The sequence below is a fragment of the Mirounga angustirostris genome, unplaced genomic scaffold (genome assembly GCF_029215605.1).
Source record: "Mirounga angustirostris isolate CCGP_5_RB_7025 unplaced genomic scaffold, mMirAng1.0.hap1 SCAF_13, whole genome shotgun sequence".
In the NCBI taxonomy this organism is placed as follows: domain Eukaryota; kingdom Metazoa; phylum Chordata; class Mammalia; order Carnivora; family Phocidae; genus Mirounga; species Mirounga angustirostris.
Window position 1 is genome coordinate 108,227,033 of NW_026991721.1, and position 23,476 is coordinate 108,250,508.

Below are 23,476 nucleotides of genomic sequence, written 5' to 3' on the forward strand. Positions count from 1 at the left end.
TTTTTAGGTTCACATTTTTATCTCTAAATGATTTCCATTTCTAAAAGCCAGCGTTCTGTTTGAACGAGGACAGCAGTACATCGTCCTGTAGGCGTGCCCAATCTCTTGTATAAGGACGTCAGAGTTAACACATCCAGCGCATCCATGCTCCAGAGTCCCACCTTCTCCAGGTTTGTCTCTGTCCTTTGTGGGTGCAAACACACGGCCCAAGATAGCAGAAGAGATGAAGAGAAGGGGAGAGAGAATGACCGACTGGCCGCGTCCTGTGAAGGCTTCTGGAAGCTACCATAGCCTATCTGTTGTCACAGCGTTTTGGCCAGAAGTGGGTGACCCGGTTCGCCTGCTGAGGCCGCGGCCCCTGCCTGCTCTGGAGCTCCTGATTTCCAGGCCTGGGCTTGCCTGGAACAGCAGAAACTCAGGAAAGTTCTCAGTTCCCCAGCAGCCTGCACTCAGACCTTGTCCAACGAGGTATGAACCCCAGGCTTCGGGAGCCCCCCCCCCCCAACACGTTTGTACTGTCAGGTGGGATCAGATGGGCTTGTCTCACCCTTTCTTCTTCTGTCGTAGCTTAATCTTTATGTTGAACTTCACCCTTTAAACCAGTGGGGTGGTTTGGTTTGTTTTTGGTCTCCTGATTGGACCCATACAAATGGTAATATGATGACAAGTAGTTAAGATTTCTGAACCCAATTCCAATTGCTCACAAACTAAAATTACAACACATATTTAAGCTTCCAGCCATTGTAGAATTTTACTGTTTCACAGAAACATATGGTAAAAAGTCATCTACGTGAGGAATGATAACCTCTCATTGTCTAATTATTCCATTTGTAAAATTCTTACCCTGGTTTCTGTGCTGTTATTCCCCATTTCTTTTGCATTACGTTGAGATGCTATATATTTTAACTAAAACAGAATATATTTTTAAGTGTTTAAAAAAAGAACACCTATCTAAACCCACAGATGAGTGAAAAAAATGGCCTTATATTTTAATACAAAATTATGATACCAAAGAGTAGCCAAATTAATTAGATTCCTTAAATACACTACTTTCAACCTCTTACATACATTAATTTTTTGAGCCACTGGAAACATGAACTGCCTCACAAAAATATTTAATGTTCTCAAGGGAATACAGCATTTTAACATGAACCTATGAATTGTTACTTTAAAAGCTGCATGCACTGTCATGACCCATTACAATAAAAACCCAGTGAGATCAATAACACAAGGTGGGTAACTATGTGATAATTTTTTGAACAGTTTAAATGTAGACCACCTATTGATTTAAAGTTGAAGTAGCAAATGTTACTTTTTGCTAAGACAGCTTTTATTATCGTTAGACTACTGATTTTTGAGAAACAGAGCCGCTCCACACTGAATCCACTGGTCTTGGTTGCCCCCACACGGAACGTCGACGTTGGCTACCACGCGGTCCCTCTCGCAGCTCGTGTACACGGGCAAAGATATGCACTCATCGGGGGAATAAGGACCATATGCACCCTGTAGAGAAAGAATTTTGTGTTAAAATATGGTAATATACTACCTTAAAGCAGACTGGCAGATAAGCAAAGAAAAACAAAACTCTCCCCAATAGTAAGATTGAATATTTTATGCTGAAATGGTTTAAAGGAGGACTAGCAGAGTAAACCCCATAGTCCAGCTGCAACGGGACCCACTCCCAGCCAGCTGGGCTTCATTCACCGTCCCCGAGCCTCAAACTGAGAACATTTGGAAGAAAATCTGACACATCCTAACATTTCATCTATAAATGTTTCCTTTAAAATATAAAATACAATTTTTGCTATTGTATTTGCTACTACTGCAAATCAGTATTAACAATGATCCCCTTTTTAGGCATTGAAGAGCGTATTCTGGAGAAGAACACAGAAACAATCTCTGAGATACTTGCCTTAAAATACTTGTTTATTAAATACCAACCTGAACAGCGTTATACACTTTCGTGCCAGTCTTCATATTTAAAAGGTAAGACTGAAGCTTTTGTTAATACTCTCAACTCAGCACTTCATCAAAACTAGCTCCCAAGGGCGCCTGGGGGGGCTCAGTTGCTGAGGGTCCTGGGATGGAGTCCCGCATCGGGCTCCCTGCTCAGTGGGGAGTCTGCTTCTCCCTCTGCCTCTGCCCCCCACCCCGACTCATGTTCTCTCTCACCTGCTGTTTCTCAAATAAATAAATAAAATCTTAAAAAAAAAACCCAACAAACTAGCTCCCTGATGCAAGACCTTGTCTGCATTTCTCCAGGCACAAGGGAGAAGGAGGCACTGGCTCTTTACCTTTCTGATTTTTCTTTCCCCCTTTTCAGCTTCAGCAAGTCTAAGCACAAGAATTTCATGTTAGCTCTGGAAGAAAACCCACCAGAGTTTAATACTAAGAATCTAGAACCACAGAAAGCAGAAAAGAATGTCTAACAAATGAGGTAAGAGGTTGCAGTGCTTTGCTTCTAAATCCTTAACAGATCTCTCTGCTGTTTCTGGGGTCGTGGGTGATATTATAATTGGGTCATCCCATCAAACAGTAACAAACATAAATTATGTGTGTTAGAAATTTACCTACCATTTCACTTAATTAGGCAATTTTGAAGATTAATTTTAATGCTATGCAGAAATGAGATGTAAGTTTCTACTTCTCCAACTCAACCATCCCTGTTCAGGAACGGGGTTTTACAATTTCCGTAAGCATGGTTTGTCGTTACATAGGATCTTCCATACTAGTTGTTCTACGTTTCTAAAATATTTTTTTCCGAATTTAACAATTAAAATAATTTTTATTCAGTATAGCTGACATACAATGTTATATTAGTTTCAGATGCACAATATAGTGATTTGACAATCTTACGTATTACTCAATGATCACGGTAAGTGTAGTCCCTATCTGTCACCACACACCATTATTAAATACTATTGACAATATCCCCTACCCTGTACTTTCATCTCCATGACATCCTTCTTTGTAACTGGAATTTTGTGCCTCTTAATCCCCATTTATCTATTTCACCCATTTCCCTGCCCACCTGCCTGCTAGCAATGCTACCATCAATTTGTTCTCTGTATTTACAGTCTGTTTTGTGTTTCTTTTTTTTTTTTTTTTTTTTTTAAGATTTATTTATCTGACAGAGAGAGATAGTGAGAGCAGGAACACAAGCAGGGGGAGCGGGAGAGGGAGAAGCAGGCTTCCTGCGGAGCAGGGAGCCCGACGCGGGGCTCGATCCCAGGACCCTGGGATCATGACCCGAGCCGAAGGCAGATGCTTAACGACTGAGCCACCCAGGCGCCCCTGTCTGTGTTTTTAATTTCCTTCATCAGTGCTTTACAGTTTTTGGATTACAAGCCTTTCACCTCCTTGGGTGTTTCTTCCTAGGTATTTTATACATTTTGGTGCAGTTGTAAATGGGACTGTTTTCTTCTCTGCTAGTTATTAGTGCATAGAAATGCAACAATTTTCTGTATATTAATTTTGTATTCTGCAATTTTACCGAATCCATTTATTACTTTGAATAGGTTTTTTTGGTGGAGTTTTAGGATTTCGTACATATAGTATCATGTCATCTACCAATAGTCACAGTTTCTTTACCAATTTTGGATGCCATTTATTTCTTGTCTGATTGCTGTGGCTAGGACTTCCCATACTGCATAAAAAATGGCACTTCTAGGTTCTACTTCTAGGACCTACTTCTAGGTCCAATTTTTTGGCATGTCAGTTTTTTAAGTGTCTTACAATCCTTTATATTTTTGTGGTGTTGATTGTTGCTTCTGTTTCCTTCCTGATTTGAGTTTTTTTTTTCCCTTGGTAAGTATGGCTAAATAAATAATTTTATCTTTTCAAGGAACCAGCTCTGGGTTTCTTTGATCTTTTCTACTATTTCACTTTTTCAAGTACATATTTCATTTATTTCCGCTCTCATCTTTTGTTCCTTCCTTCTACTAACTTTGGGCTTTTTCTAAAAGGCCCTTTAGATGTAGGGTTAGGTTATTTGAAATTTTCTCTCTTCTTGAAAGGCAGGCCTGTATCTTGAATAACCTCCCTCTGAGAACTGCTTCTGCTGCATGCCAAGGATTCTGGGATATCATGTTTTCATTTTCTTACGTCTCTGGGTATTCTTTGATTCCTCTTTGGTTCTTTGTAGACCCATCGGTTGCTTAGTAGCATGCTATTCAGCCTCCACGTGCTTGTTTTATCCAGGTTTTTTTTACTTGTAATTGATTTCTAGTTTCATAGCCTTGTGGTCAGAAAAGGTGCTTGACATGATTTCACTGTTTAGTTTGTTGAAACTTGTTTTATGGCCTAACATGTGATCCATCTTGGAGAATGTTCCATGGGCATTTGGAAATAAATGTTTTTTAATGCAGTGTCCTGTGTCCCTTTGCTAAGTCCTGGGACTTGCTAAGGCGGCTGCCTGCCCGGGGCCCCATGCCCCGCTCCCGTCCACGCCAGCAAGGCGGAGGGGCTCACCAGTCCTTCTGACCCAAGACCTCAGACGGCGCTCCTGCAACTCTTCTGGGGCTATTTCCTTTCTATCCCAGTTGTTCTTGGTTAAACTCTGGTCTTTTTTCTCTGTGCCTCAGGGTGTGCGGGCTGGTGTGCGCCGTGTGCCTGAAGCAGCCAGGGTGCCCAGATCCTGCGCCATCTGCACCATCAAGACGGAGGAGAAGGTAACACCCGCCAGCCCCCATCCCCAGTTCACGAGAGTCCCACAGGCCCCCTGCCCATGGGCAGACACACGAGGCCTGGATCCTTGAAACTGTAGCTGCCCTTGTAAACCACGGCTTTTGTTTCTGTGAGCCAGGGTGGACGAATCTGCTCAGAGTCCCTCAGGACTGTCCCTCTGGTTGCAGATGGCAGCGGCGGGATGGGGCTTTGTGTCTCCTGCTCTCCATGGTCCCTCTGTCCTCTGTCCATACGGAGACTGTTCAGTTGGTTCTGTTCTTCAGGAGGAGCTGCTCTGTGCATAGACTCCATGTGTCTGTGGAGGAGGGGAGTTCAGGATTCCATGTCGGCATCCTGGATCCTCTCCCAACAGTAATTCCTGAATGTCATCTCTCCATTATCTACCTATTTTTAAGTTTTTGTTGTTTTTAGAACCAAAATTCAAATAAAGTCCACACACGGCATTTTGTTGATATGTCTCTGAATTTTCCCAAATTTATAGGTTTTTCCTCCTGTTTCCCTTGGGTATGGTTTCTTCAGCAAACAAACTGCAAGAGCTTCCTCCATTCTGGCTTTGGTTGGATCCATTCCCGTGGCACCCTATTTTTCTGTTTCCTGTGAACTGGATCTGGAGGTAAGTTTAGAATCAGATTGCATTTTTGGCAAAAACCCTGCATAGATGGTACTGTATGCTTTCATCAATAGGCACATGATATTTGATTGTCTTTTTACACATTAGAAGCCACGAGATTATTATCACATTCATGATCACAGAACGGCAAGCTAATGCCAGGCAGAGACAGATCTATAGCAAGAAACTTCCATTACCACTCTTTAGACCGTCATGAGCTACCATTCATTTAGAAAAGGCTCAATAAATGCTACCAACTTCCCTTTATTTATGTGCTTTCAAAATAAATTTGACCCCTAGCATATTGTAAAGGTGACTAATGACCTCCCCTCTCTTTGTTAAAACACTCCTGGTACGCTTCAAACATAGTTATTACCTTACTGCTACTCAAATTGTCCATCTTTGCTCAAGGGGAACTCTTAAATTGGCTTTTGAGTATTCTTTGTTTTTGTCTTTTTGTTATGTCTCAAGTCGTCTTAAGTAGCTTTCTTGCCTTCTATATGCCAAAGTATTACAAGCTTACCTTGTACATTTCCTGTCTCAATAATCAAATTAGTCATTCTGAGGATCTGTGATTCCTTTAATGAGAAATGGTATCAGGGATTGTAAACTGGGTGCGAGGAATGATCTATCATTCTCCCTCTAGGATTAGTCTGTGACTGGAGCTTAGAATTGTGTATTTTTTAAAGAAAAATATCACAAGTTCATAGTATTTCCAATTCACATTTTGGATTAATATGTATATTGAACTTACATAATTTTATTCAACTAATGGATTACTTCTTGGAGTTGAAATGAGACTTAGAGGAGAAGTTAGACTCGTTCTAGGATTTCACAAATGGAGAATGAGAAACCCAGAGAGGATTCACCAGGGTAATCCGGTTAGCAAATGGCACAGCAGCCGGAGAGTCCAGTTGGAGAAAGGATTTGGCATATATGAATATTGGCACCCAAAGACTGTGTCCCACGGTTACTGTCAGGACAGAAGACAAGCGCATTTAAGGAAATGAATCACATTCCAGCTCCGAGCTCCTGACCCTAAGTAGATGACTCTCTGAGCATCAGTTCCTCTATTTTTATATAAAAGGGAGAAAAACAGACTTGCTCACCCAATAGGATGCTGAAAGGATTCGATGATGCATTAAAGAACTCAAATACAGGGGCGCCTGGGTGGCTCAGTCGTTAAGCGTCTGCCTTCGGCTCAGGTCATGGTCCCAGGGTCCTGGGATCGGGCCCCACATCGGGCTCCCTGCACCGTGGGAAGCCTGCTTCTCCCTCTCCCACTCCCCCTGCTTGTGTTCCCTCTCTCACTGTGTCTCTCTCTGTCAAATAAATAAAATCTTAAAAAAAAAAAAAAAAAGAACTCAAATATAAAGTATTTATCCACGTATCTCTAATTTGGGGGCAGCATACTATACCTTTTTTTTTAAACTCCCTACTAACTCTCATATCAACTAGGAAAAAAAAAATCACAGTTTTTAGCATCCAATACATGTTGTAGACGGTGCTGGGACAGACAGAAATAAAAATACTTTTTCCTTTATGGAAAAAACACAACAAACGTATTTTTAAGTCTAAAAGGACATTATATGAAATTCTGATTATCTTTTCCAATCTCCCCCCACCCCCTTACGTACACATGAAAATGCCTCTCCTGATACTTGATCTCAATCAGTTAAGTCCCTTTGAAGGCTCATGCATTCCTAACATGCCGAAATCATATGACAAAACTCATTCTTTATAGAGAATCACTGCCCAAATAGATAAAAACATCTACCTTGAATCTAAGTTTTCTCTCTTCGTACTGATGATTCTGTCAGTTATTCATTCATTTAATAGCATTTTATATGCTAATGTGCTCAGAATTATAAAGGCCAAGCATTTTAGTATATTCCCAAATAAAGAGCATACTAATCTTTGAAGCTAAGAATTTAGCTTGCGAAACAATGTATTCATATTAAATACACAGACTGTAAGTTTTGGGGGAATGAGCATTTTAGAAAAAAATAAAATACTCCTCTGGGATATGTTAACCTAACGAGGATTAATAAAGAGAAGGAGTCCTCACTTGGACCTCAGACAAAATACAGGATTTGGAGTAAAGAGAATTCTCACCCGTCACCTGTCAGTGCCTAATCTCTTCCCACTTCTCCAATTCTGCTTAAATGACAGAGCCTGAGGTTCCAGAAATTTCTGTAATTGTCATACTTCCTCAGCCATTCCTGAAGTTAATAACCTAGTGCAGGCATTTACCTCTAAATTCTTCAGCAGAGAGCAGACATTACATATTTCTTGAGCTGAAATGATCTAAATCTCGGAATGCCTATTTACAATCCCAGGCAAGGTCTTAAATTATCTCTCTCCGCCACCTGATACTAGTTTGCTGCCCGTAACTTCTACGCCAGACTTGAAAATAGAAACACTGTACTGAAATGTGTTACAATGTTACTCCTTTCTACGCAGAAGATCTGCTCTGTGTCTCTTCACTGTGATGCCAAGCAATTTTCTCTTTAAATCAGGACTTAGTGGTAATACAAAGTTGATATTTCACATATTCACTATCAACTTACTAATGTTTGCATATATTTCCAAATCCTTCTAGTCCTGCTTGTTTTCTGTTGTAAAGTCAGGGGACAAATGTTGCTACCCAAACCTCCAGTGTTTTAACAGCAAAGCAGCACTGTTGCTTCTGGCACTGTGCTAAGCTCCTTATTTTTTGTTGTTTGTTTACATTTTATTTTTTATTCAAGTTATTTAGTACAGTGTCATTTTAGTTTCAGGTGTACAATATACTGATTCAACACTTCTACAGGTTACTCAGTGCTCAACAAGGGAAGTGTTCCCTTAATCCCCTTCCCCTGTTTCCCCCATGCCCACAGTTGTTTCTTAAAATTTAGGTGGTCATTTCTCAAAATCTCTTAAATGGTAAACATTATAACCTGAAAAGAAGTGAAATGGACTTGCTCTTAGGTCACCAAAAATAGATGGTCAAAGTAGCAGAGCTAAGTACTTCGGCATTTTCACTATGAGCACAGTACCTTGTACAGATAGAAGCTCCATGAACATTGTTCAGCTGAATTACATTCTTATGACCAAGTCTTTCTTTAGTGTGTTTCTCTTAACAGACAAAGCTTAAGACCCTGCTGGGCTGAAATATTTGCATGAAACTAAAATTTTACTAATAACTATTCATAAACACACTAGGTGTGATTAATAAATACACAGATGAATGTGAACAAGGAGACAGTGTAGGAAGCCTGACAATAATGTTATAGGCCATGTAAACAAAGTAATCTGACATGATTAAAATTTAATTATTAAAAACCTGTATATTGTGATTAAAGTGGTTAATGTGTTCATATATCCAACTTTCTTAAAATAGAAGCTGGTCCATTAGCTCAGTTCAATAATGAGGCCAACATGTGAAACTCCATGCTCCTGCCCAGGCCAGGGAAAGTCACTTAGAACAAGTACAGGGTGCAGGGTACTCCAGACAGCAAGCAGCATGCTAACACTTGAAAGGAGACAGTACATCTTACAAAGGTGAATGAAGAGACTAAGCAGACAACAAACAGCCAACAAATCAAAGAAAATAACAAAATGAGACACCAGAAAACAAAATGACCTAGGTTGGCTATGTTTTAAGTATTTGGCTAATATGTTTTATTAGATTTCTTTCTTTTTCCTTAAAGATTTTATTTTTAAGTAATCACACCCAACGTGGGGCTTGAACCCACAACCCTGAGATCAAGAGCTGCTTGCTCTACCAACTGAACCAGCCGGGTGGCCTGTTTTATTATTTTTCTCATTAGCTTATGCATAAAGTCCAACTAACTTATTCCAACACATAGGGTTTTTGTTTTTTCAGAAAAGGAGATATTAGGAAATCATTAGAGCTTTAATGCACATAAAAGTGATGCAATTTAGCAATGTAACTCCAGAAAAATTAAATTTCTTAAAACAGGAAACAAGTTGCCAGCAATGAGTATTTTGAAAGATGCTGTTCAGTCAAGAATGCCTAGCTACCCTGTAAACTGTATTTTGAAAAATACTTTGCTCATAGTTTTCAATAACATAATGCTAACAAACTGCTTTCATAGTAAGTGCCTAAAGGAGAAAAAAGTCACAGAGACAATATATTAATAGTTATTATTTTTAAACCAGAGTGCATACAAGGCAGAGTTTTGAGCATATGTTCTGATACCCATGGTGATAATATTTTCATATAAAAGTAGCATAAAGACTGTTTTTGTGAGTGGCTTGTGGAATCATTTTTTAGTCCTGTTTTCCCTAGTAATGGAATTGATTCTGAAAGTGAATTGTCCCTTGTGGTGCCTGTTGGGGGGTCCAGACCTGGGGATCCTGGAGGGGGACAAACTTAGGCAGCACTCTTTACTGGAAAGACGGAAGGAACAAAAGCCAAGTGAATTCCTGTGGAATGTCAAAACAGGGCCCCATCTCAGACTGATCTACCTTGTCAAGCAATGTTTCCCAAACTGTTATATAAAACGCTAGATCTAAGTGAAGAGTGGGGCGTAGGTGCATGAAAACTTGTATGTGAGGTTCTCTGTGGGACTACTCAGAATCAGTAATATTCTCAAATAGGTGATGTTCACGGAACAGTTTTTCTCAGAGAACCATTATAGAATAGTGTCGTATAGAACATTTTTAGGAAATGCTTTAGGGAAAGCTAATGCTTTTTGGGGTAGAACTTAATTTGGACCTATATTATTTCAACCACCACTCTTAAGCTAGAACCGGAACAACTTTAAGAATCTGCATCATGAATGAGTGTATGAATTAAGAGCATTATCTTAGTGCACATAAATAGCTTCATGTGCATTTTTTAATTCCCTTGAGAATTCCTAATTCTATCTTTAACTGGCAAAGTGCATTGCATTTATAATAGAAGCAATGGTAGAGCCCCTCCCCCAATAAAAGCCGTAGAACTTGTTGCTCATGTCCTTCGACTATTGCCACATATGCAAACGAAGACAAAAAGTCAGCCAGGATCTAAAATGTTCTTTAAAAAATGGACGTGCTATCTGCTTCATAGCAGTGTTGTGCAAATGACTGGAGTGTTGGGCATATTTCTGCTAAAATGAAGCTATTCAGGGTGATTAGGTGGATAATAATGTGGAAATGATCTGGGGAAAAAACTTTCTTCTGCCTTAAAGGGAATCGTCCCCAAAGTTTTGAAGTGCATTATTTCCTCCAAGGTATCAAAGGACTGTAGACCTCTGCCATAAAGTAGCTGTAAAAGTAAGTGGAGAAAGTAATTTTTTTTTTTTTTTTACCAGTTTACACAAATTGATGTGATGCTTCCTTTCATTTTATGCTTCCCTCCCAGTAAAATGCATTGAAATGTTAATGTTCTTTCCCCCCTAAATTCTGTAAAACATATTAAGAACATCTACAGCTTCCCTAAAAAAATTGTTTTCAACATAAAATGTTTCACTCAAGCAGAAGCTGGAGAGTTTAAGTTTATACAGAGCTGGCAAACTTTTCTGTGAGGGTTGAGGTAGTATTTTAGGATTTGTGAGTCAGATGGTCTGTGATGGAGCTCCTCAGCTCTGCTGTTGTCCAAAAGCAGTCCTAGAGCATAACTACAGAAACGGGCAAGGCTGTTCTCCCCCGAAAATTTCATTTATGGGCACCGAAACTGAATTCCCTGTAGTTTTCACCTGTCATGAACGACTACTCCTGTCAGTTTCCAGCTGTGTTAAACACGCACAAACCACCTGCAGCCCCGCGGGCCATAGGCTGTGCACACACAGGCAGGAGGCTGGTTTGTGCTGTTCTCTTGGCTCAGGACTCGTCCAAAGCTTGGATCTGAAGTGAACTGCCGACCAACCGACCACTTTGAGCTTCAAGTTTCTTAGTTGAAAATGGAGATGATGCCTTATTTCAAACTTTTTTGGAGGGCCTAAATAATTTGTATTTTAAACACTTTACACAGCCCCTGACACATGATACAAATTAAGGTTAACGGTTATTGTTGACCATGGTGCTACCACTGTGGGACCCATAAAAAATCACTTACTTGACCTGTGGGTTTCTTCAGCAGCAAAACAGAGACCCCTGCTACTCTCCCGACCCCGCAGGACCGGTGTGACCTCGCTCGCCCTGTGCGGGTCACCCGTCCTGTCAGAGCTGGACTGAGTCCTGAAAACCGCGCTCCTGCTCTAAGTTCTTCGAGGCTTCGCACTGACCCAGAGTGGTGGGAATGGCGTGGTCTGGGCCTGCCTTCTCTCCTGACACTGTTCCACGGGCTTCAGGGCACAAGTCTGCCCTGTGTGCGGCACTCACGAGTGTAGCCACCATCTATCCCCACATGGTGCTCCCACCATGTCATGGACTCTGGTCCTTGTGCTGTGCCTTCTAGTCCTGTGACTTACTCATTCCGTAACCTGTCCATTTCCCTACCCCTGCCCCCCAGCAACCCTCCCTTTGCTCTCTGTATTTTTTGGCTCTGTGTCTGGTTTTTGTCTATTTGTGTCTTTTGTTCGATTCCACATCTAAGTGAAACCATATGGCATCTGTCTTTCTCTGACTTAAATTAGCATTATACCCTCTAGGTCCATCCATGTGGTCACAAATGGCAAAAGCTCGTCCTTTTTCATGGCTGAGTAATAGACCATCTACAGAGAGACGACATCTGCTCTATTCATGCGTCTCTTGATAAGCACTGGGTTGCATGCACATCTTGGCTACTGTAAATCATGCTGCTCTAAACACCGGGGTGCATGTGTATTTTTCAAATTGGTGTTTTCATTTTCTCTGGGTAAACACCCGGTAGTGCAATGACTGGATCCCCGGGTAGTTCTGTATTTTTAATTTCTGAGGAGCGTCCACACTGCGTCCAGGGTGGTGGCTGCACCAGTGGACAGCCCCCCCAGCGGAGCATGACACTTTCTCTCCACGTCCTCACCGACACTTGCTGTTGCTTGGGTGGTTGATTTTAGCCATTCTGTCAGGTGTGAGGTGATATCTCATTGTGGTTATGATTTGCATTTCCTTGATGAAATGTGACGGATTTCTGTACATTGATTTTGTATCCTGTGACTTTACTGAATTCGTGCATCAGCTCTAGTAGTTTTTCGGGTTTCCTATACATAGCATCATGCCATAACCTGCAAACAGTGAGAGTTCGACTTCCTCCTTGCTGATTTGGATGCCTTCTCTTTCCTTCTGTTGTCTGACTGCTGACGCTGGGACTTCCAGTACTATGTTGAATAAAAGTGGTCAGAGTGGCCATCCCTGTCTTGCTCCTGACCTTAGAGGGAAAGCTCTGTTTCTCCCTAGCGAGGATAATGTTTGCTGTGGGTTTTCGACATAAGGCCTTTATTATGTTGAGTTTGTTCCCTCTAAACCTACTTTGTTGAGGGATTTTATCATGAATGGATGTTGTACTTCTCCATCTACTGAAATTTTTTTTTTAATTCTTTCTCATTGATGTGATGTATCACATTGATTGATTTGCAAATATTGAACCACCCTTGCAGCCCAAAGAATAAATCCCACTTGATTGTGGTAAATGATTTTTTTAATGTATTGTAGGATTCGGTTTGATAATATTTTGTTAAGGACTTTTGCATCTATAGTCATGAGAGGTATCGGCCTGTAGTTCTCTTTTTTGTGGTATCTTCGTCTGGCTTTGGTATCTGGGTGATACTGGCCTCATAGACTGAACTGGGATGTCTTCCCAGCTCTTCTTTAAATGTTTCATGGAATTCACCTTTGAAGCTGCCTGGCCCTGGACTCTTGTTTGTTGGGAGTTTTCTGATGACTGATTCCATTTCGTTGCTGGTCACCAGTCTGCTCAAATGTTCTATTTCTTCCTGCTTCAGTTTTGGTAGTTCATGTGTTTCTAGCAATTTATCCATTTCTTCCAGGTTGCCCAATTTCTTGGTGTGTAATTTTTCACAATATTTTCTTACAATTGTATTTTTTTTGTGGTGTTATTTCTCCTCTGTCCTTTGTGATTTTGTTATTTTGCATCTTCTGTATCTCCCTCTCTTTTTATGACTCTGGCTAGAGATTAATATTTGGTTAATCCTTTCTAAGAACCATCTTTTGGTTTCACTCATCTGTTCTATTGTTTTTTTTTTTAGTTTCTGTATCATTTATTTCTGCTCTAATTTTTATTATTTCCTTCCTTCTCCTGGTTTTGGATTTTGTTTGTTCTCTTTCTAGCTCCTTTACGTGCAAAGTAGGTTATTTGAAATTTCTCTTGTTTCTTGAGGTAGACGGCATGGGCATCTATTTCCATCATAGAACTGCTTTTCCTGCATTCCAAAGAATTTGGACCACTGTGCTTTCTTTTTCAAATTGTTATTACCTTAACTGTGGTGTAGTTAATGTACAGTGTCAGTTTCAGGTGTCCAACAGCGTTCAACACTTCTGTACAGGACCCAGTGCTCGTCATGGCGAGTGGACTCTGGACCACCATTTTCACTTTCATAAATCACCATCTGTTTTTTTTTTTTTTTAAGATTTTATTTCTTTATTTGAGAGAGAGAGAATGAGAGAGAAAGCATATGAGAGGGGGGAGGGTCAGAGGGAGAAGCAGACTCCCCGCCGAGCAGGGAGCCCGATGCGGGACTCGATCCAGGGACTCCAGGATCATGACCTGAGCCGAAGGCAGTCACTCAACCAACTGAGCCACCCAGGTGCCCTATCACTATCTGTTTTTTAATTTCCTCTCTGATTTCTTCAGTGACCCACTGTTTAGTAGCATGTTGTTTAGCTTCCATGTATGTGTTTTCCAGTTTTTTTTCTGTGATTGATAGAGTTTCTTACTTTTGTGGTCTGAAAAGTTACCTAAAAAAAGATTTCACTCTTCTTCAATTTATGGTGACTTGTTTTGCGGCCGAACATGTGAGCTGTCATGGACAGTATTCTAAGCACACTAGAGAAGTATGTGTACCCTGCTGTTTCCGTATGCAGTGTGATGGATGTGTCTCTGTGCTGGATCGAGCCCCACATCGAGCTCCCTGCTCAGCGGGAAGCCTGCTTCTCCCTCTCCCACGCCCCCTGCTTGTGTTCCTTCTCTCGCTGTCTCTCTGTCAATAACTAAATAAAATTTTTATTTAAAAAAAAAGCAGAGAAACTTAGGTATTTTTTTAGTTTTGGTGCAGTTATAAATGGAAGTTTTTCCTAAGAAAAAACTTAACCAAGGAGGTGAAATAAAAACTATAGCACTCTGATGAAAGAAATTCAAGACAACACAAACAAATGTAAAGACATACCAGACTCATGGATTCGAAAAGTTAATATTGTTAAAATGTCCACGGTATTCAAAGCAATCTGCAGATTCAATGCAATCCCTATCGAAATACCATAGCATTTTTCACAGAACGGTAACAATCCTAAAAGTTGTATGGACCCACAAAAGGCCCTAAAATAGCGAAAACAATCTTGAGAAAGAACAACAAAGCTGTAGGTATCACAATCCCAGATTTCAAGATAAACTGCAAAGCTGGAGTAATCAGAACAGTATGACACCTAGATCAAGAGAACAGAAAAGAAAGCCCAGAAATAAACCCACGCTCATATGGTCAATTAATCCATGAAAAAGGATACAGGAATACACAAGTAAAAAATGATAATCTTTTCAATAAATGGTGCTGGGAAAACTGAACCACTACCTGCAGAAGAATGAAACTGGACCACTTTCTTACACCATACACAAAAATAAATTTAAAATGGACTAAAGACTTAAATGTGAGACCTGATACCATATAACTCCTGGAAGCAAACACAGGCAGTAAGATCTTTGTTATGGGCCTTAGCAACATATTTTTAGATATATCTCCTAGGGCAAGGGAAACAAACGCAAAAATAAACTATTGGGACAACACCAAAATTAAAAGCTTCTGCACAGCAAAGGAAACCATCAACAAAACAAAAAGGCGATCTACTGAATGAAAGAAGATATTTGCAATGATATATCTGAAAAGGGACTAATATCCAAAATATACAAAGGAATTCTATAAATGAACACCCCAAAAACAAATAATCTGATTAAAAAATAGAGGATCTGAGTAGACATTTTTCCAAGAAAACATACGGATGGAAACAGACACATGAAAAGATGCTCAACATCACTAACATCAAAGAAATTCATATCAAAGAATCACAACGAGACATCGCCTGACACCTGTCAGAACGGCTAGAATCAAAAAGACAAGAAATAACAAGTGTTGGTGCAGATGCGGAGAAAAAGGAACGTTCGTGCACTATCACTGGGAATGCAAATGGGTGCAGCTGCTGTGGAAAACAGTAACAAGAACTACCCTAACTATTTCCTAGTTCCACTACTGCGTATTTACCCAAGAAAAATAAAAACACTAATTTGAAAAGACACATGCATCCCCTTGTTTACTGCGGCCTTCTTTACAACAGCCAAGAGGACGCAGCCCCTGATATGGGTGCATACATGTACAGTAGAAAGCAGACCCCTAAGTACAGAAAACAATCTGGGGGTGGCCAGAGGGGAGGGGGCCGGGGTGGGCCAAGTGGGTGAGGGGAGTGGGAGGCACAGCCCAGGGAATACGGTCAACGGTACCGCGACGGTGCTGTGTGGGAACAGACGGTGGCTCCGCTCGTGGTGAGCACAGCACCGCTGTGGTGTTCACCTGAGACTCATGGACACTGTGTCAGCACACGCATCCCTTCTTCATCTGCCTCTTCCCAGTGCAGTGACACAGTCTGGCAGAAATCAGAGGTGCATTAACCCGTCGACTCGGCCCATGTCTGCATGGCTAACTAGCAAAATAAAGGAACATACTACACAATAATCTGTATTATCATTAAAGGCTTTTTTTTCTTAGCAGGATATACATTACTCAGAAATTAAAAACTATAATGCTATTCTTCCCATAACAAAATATTTTAAAATGCCCCATACATTTTATTTTATTTTTTAATTAATATTTTTTTTTATTCATGAGAGTGAGAGAGAGAGAGAGGCAGAGGCAGAGGCAGAGGGAGAAGCAGGCTCCCCGCCTAGCAGGGAGCCCGATGCGGGACTCGATCCCAGGATCCTGGGATCCTGACCTGAGCCGAAGGCAGACGCTCAACCATCTGAGCCACCCAGGCGCCCGCCCCATGCATTTTAAAAATCATAAAGGACACAATATTTTGACTCTAAATTTGTTCAAATGCAGGTGAGATTAGAAAGTAAACAAAATGCCGAGGCCCAAGACTATCTTATCCCAAAGGCGGCACTGCATTACCTGGGGAATCCAGCCCACACAGCAAGGGAGAACGGGCGACACACTGGGAGAATCGTGGTGATTTTCCGAGAGCCGGCTTCCATCAAAACTGCAGCCTTCCAGTAACAAGCCACCCATCTGTCATGGAAACAAGCAAACCTGTGAAATCCACATCCAGTCCGAAACGTCAGGAGTTACTGTGTGTTAGCATACGATGCAAGGCAACAGACTAGGTACGCAAAGTATTCTGAAAACAAAGATGGTATTTAACCTGAGAATAAAGAAGGTGAAGACCTGGGCCAGTGTTCACAGGACTTCCTTATGTCTGGATCTATTTATTTAGCAGACAGTTTGGAAAGAAATGCTTACAATGTATTTAGTTACAACTGCAGGTATGTTGGTATTAGATTAATAGAAATATAATGGAAAATGCCCCAAAGTTAAGTCTTTCTCCAACAGGGTGAAAGAAAAGCATAATTAAAGAAGACTGTGTGCTCCCTGCTTGGGGTTCCGACATCATTTTCTAAAGAAAAGAACAAAGCTCAGAAAGTTGAATGCAAAACATCTATGACATGCCGTGCAGAGCTGAAAGAATAATAAAGAGTTAATCTCTTTCTCTAGATTAACAGTGTACATTTAGGGAATTATGAAAATAAAAATATAACTATTTTGATAATATTAGTTTCATATTTCTTCCTTAAAAGCGTTCACTCTTTTAGTTTCTGCACTGCTGATCTACCCTGAGTTTATTTAAAGTCAACAAAGGTCAAGTCAGTACTTTGTATTCAGAGCCACATGTACAGTCTCTTAATGTGGACTTGATAGAAAATACAGAACAATCTCTTCTTTTTAAAGGTTTTACTTATTTTAGAGAGAGAGCACCCGAGCAGGGAAGGGGCAACGGGAGAATCTCAAGCAGATTCCTCGTTGAGTGTGGAGCCCGATGTGGGGCTCAACCCCAGGACCCCGAAGATCATGACCTGAGCCGAAACCAAGAGTCAGACACTTAACTGCCCGAGCCATCCAGCGCCCCAATACAGAACAATCTTATAAATATTACCTAGTACCTTTAGGTTTTATCAAATGCTAAATGAAAGTGCTATAGAATTTAGTCAAGAGAACACTTTATGTTGGAAGACTCACTAGAATTTAGCTGAGAATGGGTTTTAGGGAGTGCTGTAGGTCTGAGGAGGTAATAGTAGAGTATGCCTTGACAATTTTGAATAGCTAATTTTACAGTAAGATTGCTGTACCATAGAAAAGACAGGTAACTTGTCAGTGAGAGAGCTGGTATAAAAACAGAATTACTGAATACCTAAGTTCAATATTTTTTCTACTACAGCACAGACGTGATGATATTCGGGCCACTTTAAGAATTGATAAAGCATGGTAGCCCTGAAAAAATGTTAAAATTTAGAGAGTACCTGCTAATTTCAGTGGTAGAATCTCTCTAGGTAAGACATTTTAAGGCCTCTTCTAGAAATTTCATCAAGTTTCAAGCTGAAGTCGTCCGCCTGGAAATTCGTAAACACAGTTCTTGCTGAAAGTACCACAGGAGGGAACTGAGACACAAACGCATTGTTGTTCCCTTCTAACAAGGAGGGGTGCTGAGAAACCGTATTTCCTGGAGCCCTGTTTCAGTAGTTGGCACATCTAGAGCCTGACAGACATCTGGGCTCCCCCAGCCTCCCCTGGGCCATCAAACTGCCCACTCCTGCCACTTCTAAGAGACACCTTCCAAATCTCTCCTTTTCTCTCGGCACCCTCTAGGACTATCCTATCATGAAATTTAAAGGCCATCGGTGGAATTTAAAGACCTCATCATTCCTGAGAGTGACACTACAACATAAGAATGTCCAACGTAAGAATGTAAAAAAGTAATACCCTATCATCTATATAATAAAACGGTAACATATCAGGGATTGGAATGGTTTCAACAAAGGTTACCCTTGTTTCAACTGTAGCTTCTTTAAAGGAAGGAATGAAAGAAGACAGGCCCAAAACATTTCCTTTATTGCTGAAACACAGCTTGGAGGATCTAATGAGTCTCCAGGCAAATGGATTTCCTAATGTGAAAATCAAGAATCGAGCAGGCTTCACTTCTACTTATACGAGCACTGAGCTAAGCACCCAGCCACAGAGACTGCCCAAGAGGAGCAGAGCAGAATGTTATCCCCAAGAGAAAAGCCTAAGGAAGACACAGGACTCCATCAGGTCCCACGGGAAGCGCAGCATGCCGGAATGTTAGGGGACCGCGCGTTCTCAGCATCCCGGGCACTGCAGGAAACAAGCGGATTCGGCCAGGCAGAGGACTTGTCGTTTTGCCTTCCGTGTGTGGTGGCCTCGCACTAAACGGGACGGCGAGGGGCTCCGGAGCTCCTGGCGAGACCTGAGTGGCGAGCGCATCGGGAGCCTGACGCAAGCATGTCCCAGCACCCCACTTCACAAGGGCTGCTGAACAAACAGACGAGTGATGGCAGGGAGGACACTGTAGAGGGCCACGGTTCAGGACCTGGAAATCAATATACACACGCGTTCTCTTCAGTAGGTCTGGAGGGTCTGAGATACTGATTGCTTTGGGAACTACAGCCTTGCTTGAACACGTCAGCGGCTGAATTCAGTCTAAGGTAGTAGAGCTTGAAAGAGAAATGATGAAAAATACATACCTTCCCGCACATGTATGTTTTCAGAGAGCCTTACAATAAATGTCTGAGGAAAGTTATTATTTAAATCCATTGATAAAGGAGACAACAAGGACTCAGATTACTCCATGAATTGCTTAAAGACACATGGTTATTTTTTGGAGAACTAAGATTAGAATATTGTTTTACTAACTGTTGGCCTTTTCTCCCCAATCTACAAAACGTAACATAGAAGCTTGGGGTTTTCTGGTTGTTGATCATTTTATTCCCATTTTGTAAGAACAGAGGCAACATAGTTCCAGAAATATTAACACACTTTGACTCAGAATGTAACTCATTTCCCTTGCTGTTTGTACCACTGTAGATCTGAAGAATGATGTCACATTCCATCTGTGGGGCTCACAGCTGCCAGAGACCACCCAACCTGGTCAAGGGCATGGCTCCTGGATGATATGTGTCCTCTTCCTTTCCTTAACAGCTGGGCAAGAGTGTATGACAGAGAAGGTAGTTCTTACAGGTTAGAGGCTCAGGTTAAAATAAAATGCCATGGGATGAAAGAAAATCCTTCTGATTCCTTCAGCTTCAGGGGAGAATTTTATAGCTATCTATAGAGAGCCAAAAGAGAAAAATCCAGCTTGTCGTTAATGAACATATTTCTGGCATACGAGAACACCATTACTGACGTGACAAGCCTACCACGGTGCCTCTCCTGTTGTAGGCCCAAACTCAACAACCCAACAAGCGCTTGAGTGAGCACCCACTATGTAATTATCGTTTGATGTATTTGGGATACAATGAAACCATGAAAAAAATGACTACTCTCATGGGACTTACACTCCAGTGGATTAAGACAGACAACAAATAAACATAATAAATAAACTATGTAGTAAGTCATAAAGCAGTAGTGAAATGAAGATTGTTAAACTGGGAACTACAACTATGTACACAGAACTTCTGAAAAGCCAGTTGCCCACGGTTACGTAAGTTGAAGAACTGTAGTCTCACATTTATGTAAAGACTGAATTGCATGTGATGCCCTGGAAGAGATGGTGGGGATTTAAGATGGGGAGCACTGCCCTCTCCTCAGACCAACCACGGGCCAGGCAGAGTAGCCCAGTACCATACTGTGCTGGGTCACAGCAGGCAGAAGGCGGAGGGCGGTCCCCATGTGCAAATGGGAAACAAGAATGGCTGGAACGCGCTGGGCTGCGCAGGAAGGCTGGCATCACTGGGGACAGGTGTCCACAGCAGACTGTGACCTGGTTTTCTTATTAACAGGCACATGATTACCTACCGTTATTTATTATTATAAAAGTAATGGATTTTTAGTAGGAAAGCTACCAGAGAAAATCTATGCTGCAAAAGATGGCTTGACTCTTTTTCTTTTTAAACACATACGGCTTCAGGGCACCTGGGGGCTCAGTCAGGTAAGCATCTGCCTTCAGCTCAGGTCATGATCCCGGGGTGCTGGGATCAAGCCTCATGTCGGGCTCCCTGCTCAGCAGGGAGCCTGCCTCTCCCTCTCCCACTCCCCCTGCTTGTGTTCCCTCTTTTGCTATCTCTCTGTCAAATAAATAAAATCTTTAAAAAAAAAAACCAATGCAGACGGCTTGAGTTTAACACCAAACTGTTACAACACACAAACTGTAAACTCCCTGAGGACAAGACTTGGTCTATTTTTCATAAACCATACATGCTTTATTGTATAGTTAATATTTACTGAATTGAGTTTTAGAGCAGGAAACCTAAATGAACTTCAAGATTTGTATCATTTTTTTTTTACCAAAAGTTACATTTTTAAATATGTTGTGTCCCTAACATTCTTATTTTTGCATTAGAAAGGATTTTGTTTTGTCCAAGTTGCTTCATCCTAAATCTTCACTTTGACTTTTCACATTGGAAATACAATCTATTTCTGCTGATCTTATACTAAAAAGATAAGCGACTCTGAGATTGGGGTTTCAGAGTCTTTATCAGAGTTGGTAATATTATTATTTTTAGACTTAGATAAGCATCAAAAATTACTATACTACCTTAATCTGCAGCTTTGCTTCTTGCAGCCGACCTTTCCACGAGGCTACAAACTTAAGGCTATCCACAGAACAGCCCATCGCCCTGTAACAGTAAAGCAAAAAGAAGGAATCCTCAGGAATTAAAATACAGACAGTAACGGCAGACATATTCCTATTTGTTTACAATTGAAATATTTACAATGTGCAAGTAAAGCAGATTTCTTAAACAATGCACAGTATCTTAGATCTCACACCAAATCTGTAAAGTTAACTGGTTATGCAATCTCCTGTTCCTTAAGCATGCATGGCCTTGAGGTTTCATTTTCAAGGTCTCCGATCGGACCATCACATGATAAGTGTACCATAAATGCACACTTATTAGTTGAACTGAAACACTGATACTTATAAAACAATCCTCAGGCACTACACATTGAACCCCCTAAATCAACACAAAACTAAACTTGGTTCAGTTTCTTTTTCCAAGTATCTTTTATTACATTCTGATTTATTTAAAAAACCAGTCTGGGGCGCCTGGGTGACTCAGTCGTTAAGCATCTGCCTTTGGCTCAGGTCATGATCCCAGCATCCTGGGATGGAGCCCTGCACTGGGCTCCCTGCTCCACGGGAAGCCTGCTTCTCCCACTCCCCCTGCTTGTGTTCCCTCTCTCACTGTGTCTCTGTCAAATAAATAAATAAAATCTTAAAAAAAAAAAAAAAACAAAAAAACAGTCTACATGATACAATTATCCAAGTGTGTTATAAAAAAAAGAGCTTGATCATAACTATCAAATCCTGCTCCCCACCAGGAAGCCTGGTCAGCATGTCCAACAGAAGTGTCTGCAAAAATAAAAATGCTTTTGTGCAGTACCAAGTGGTCGCCATGGGGTGACTCGATGTGGTTGGTGTGACTGAGAAATTTCATGCTTACTTTTATTTCACATTGCCTCCTTTAACTACACATAGCTCCATCCCACCTCCACTCACACTGTCAGACACGGCATATCCAGATCAATCATCACGTTTTAAAAAGTAAATTTCACCTTTTTCAATTCTAATAAAAACATCATAATTATAAGCAATGCTTTTTAAACTGAAAGTTCACTGTGTTAAGAAATGCCAACAATAAGTTTCTTTCTTGACAACGAAGGGAATGTGATCCAAAGTGCAGGAAGCAGATGGACAAACCCGTCAAGAGTTCACCTTGCTCACCTTGCCGTTTCCTGGCGAAGGGCGTTGAGAAACGTGTCTGGGTGGAAGAGTTCTGACAGGTCAAGTGTATCAGAGAGAAGAGCCTGCTTCTCAGCTCTCTCTACCCAGCTCTAGAGTGGAAAAAATAAGACACACACCCATTTAAAAACTTTGTAAGCTTGAAAGACAAATCTTTTAAAGAACTCTTATGTAAAAATCATGTTCAATGAGAGCAATTTCTAATTGCTCTGAAATAGTGTCTGGAAAAAAAAAGATTTCTACTTTACATCGTGTGAGGTCTATTATTTTTTTTTTTGACATAACATCCATCCATCATAAAAATAAGCTTCCTTGCACAACCTTTTGCTGGTAAAAATCTACTCCAAATAAAAAGTCTAAATAAAATATGACAATTAATCTAACATATAGCATTTCCACGGGGGCTGGCACTTCTCATGATGAGCTACTGCTCCAAGTGTGCTCAGAAGATGAACTGAGAATGCGGCCCAAACGCAGAATCCTCAGGGCCCCCAAGTCCTGGTCATGAGAACTGAACTGGGTCCAGTTCCAGACCTGACTGCAAATTTGCCATCTTTCTGAATCAAGTAGTACAGTGGAGGGTAATGTCCAAGAAGAAAGGATTCTTTGTTAAAAGGTGTTTTTGAACAGTCTTTTATTTTTTAAAAAAAGATTTATTTATTTGACAGAGAGAGACACAGTGAGAGAAGGAACACAAGCAGGGGGAGTGGGAGAGGGAGAAGCAGGCTTCCCGCGTAGCAGGGAGCCTGATGTGGGGCTCGATCCCAAGACCCCGGGATCATGACCTGAGCCGAAGGCAGACACTCAACGACTGAGCCACCCAGGTGCCCCAAACAGTCTTTTCTTCTCATCTGGCATTTTATGAACCCACTTACGTTCCACTGGAGAAATATACATCATCATCATCAAGCATGTTTTATGAGTTTAATAAGAAATTGTCATTTGGAACCAATAAAAATCACAAAGTCTTGTACGACACTTATTACGTGCGTGCTTCCCGCATATCAGCCAAGCCCGCACTTCCCCCCACCCCCGAAAGTGAGTGTCCTACCCCTTTCACAGGTGAGGACGTAGAGGCAC

General features: G+C 41.1%; 1 protein-coding gene across 7 annotated transcripts in view; it reads right to left on the reverse strand.

The window, feature by feature from the left end:
* Positions 1-122: 122 nt before the first annotated feature.
* The window catches only part of YAP1 (Yes1 associated transcriptional regulator), a 126,153-nt gene continuing 102,799 nt past the window's right edge, over positions 123-23,476 (reverse strand). For 3 of the 7 annotated variants that reach the window (XM_064577532.1, XM_064577527.1, XM_064577526.1), the window contains 4 exons: positions 22,379-22,488; positions 21,191-21,272; positions 16,537-16,653; positions 123-1,503 (listed from right to left, as the gene is read on the reverse strand). The gene's annotated coding sequence lies outside the window, so the exon portion shown is untranslated. Of the gene's footprint in view, positions 1,504-15,936; positions 16,067-16,536; positions 16,654-17,939; positions 19,028-21,190; positions 21,273-22,378; positions 22,489-23,476 lie in introns of all 7 variants that reach the window. The other 4 variants (XM_064577530.1, XM_064577529.1, XM_064577528.1 and 1 more) reach the window with 4 other exon arrangements.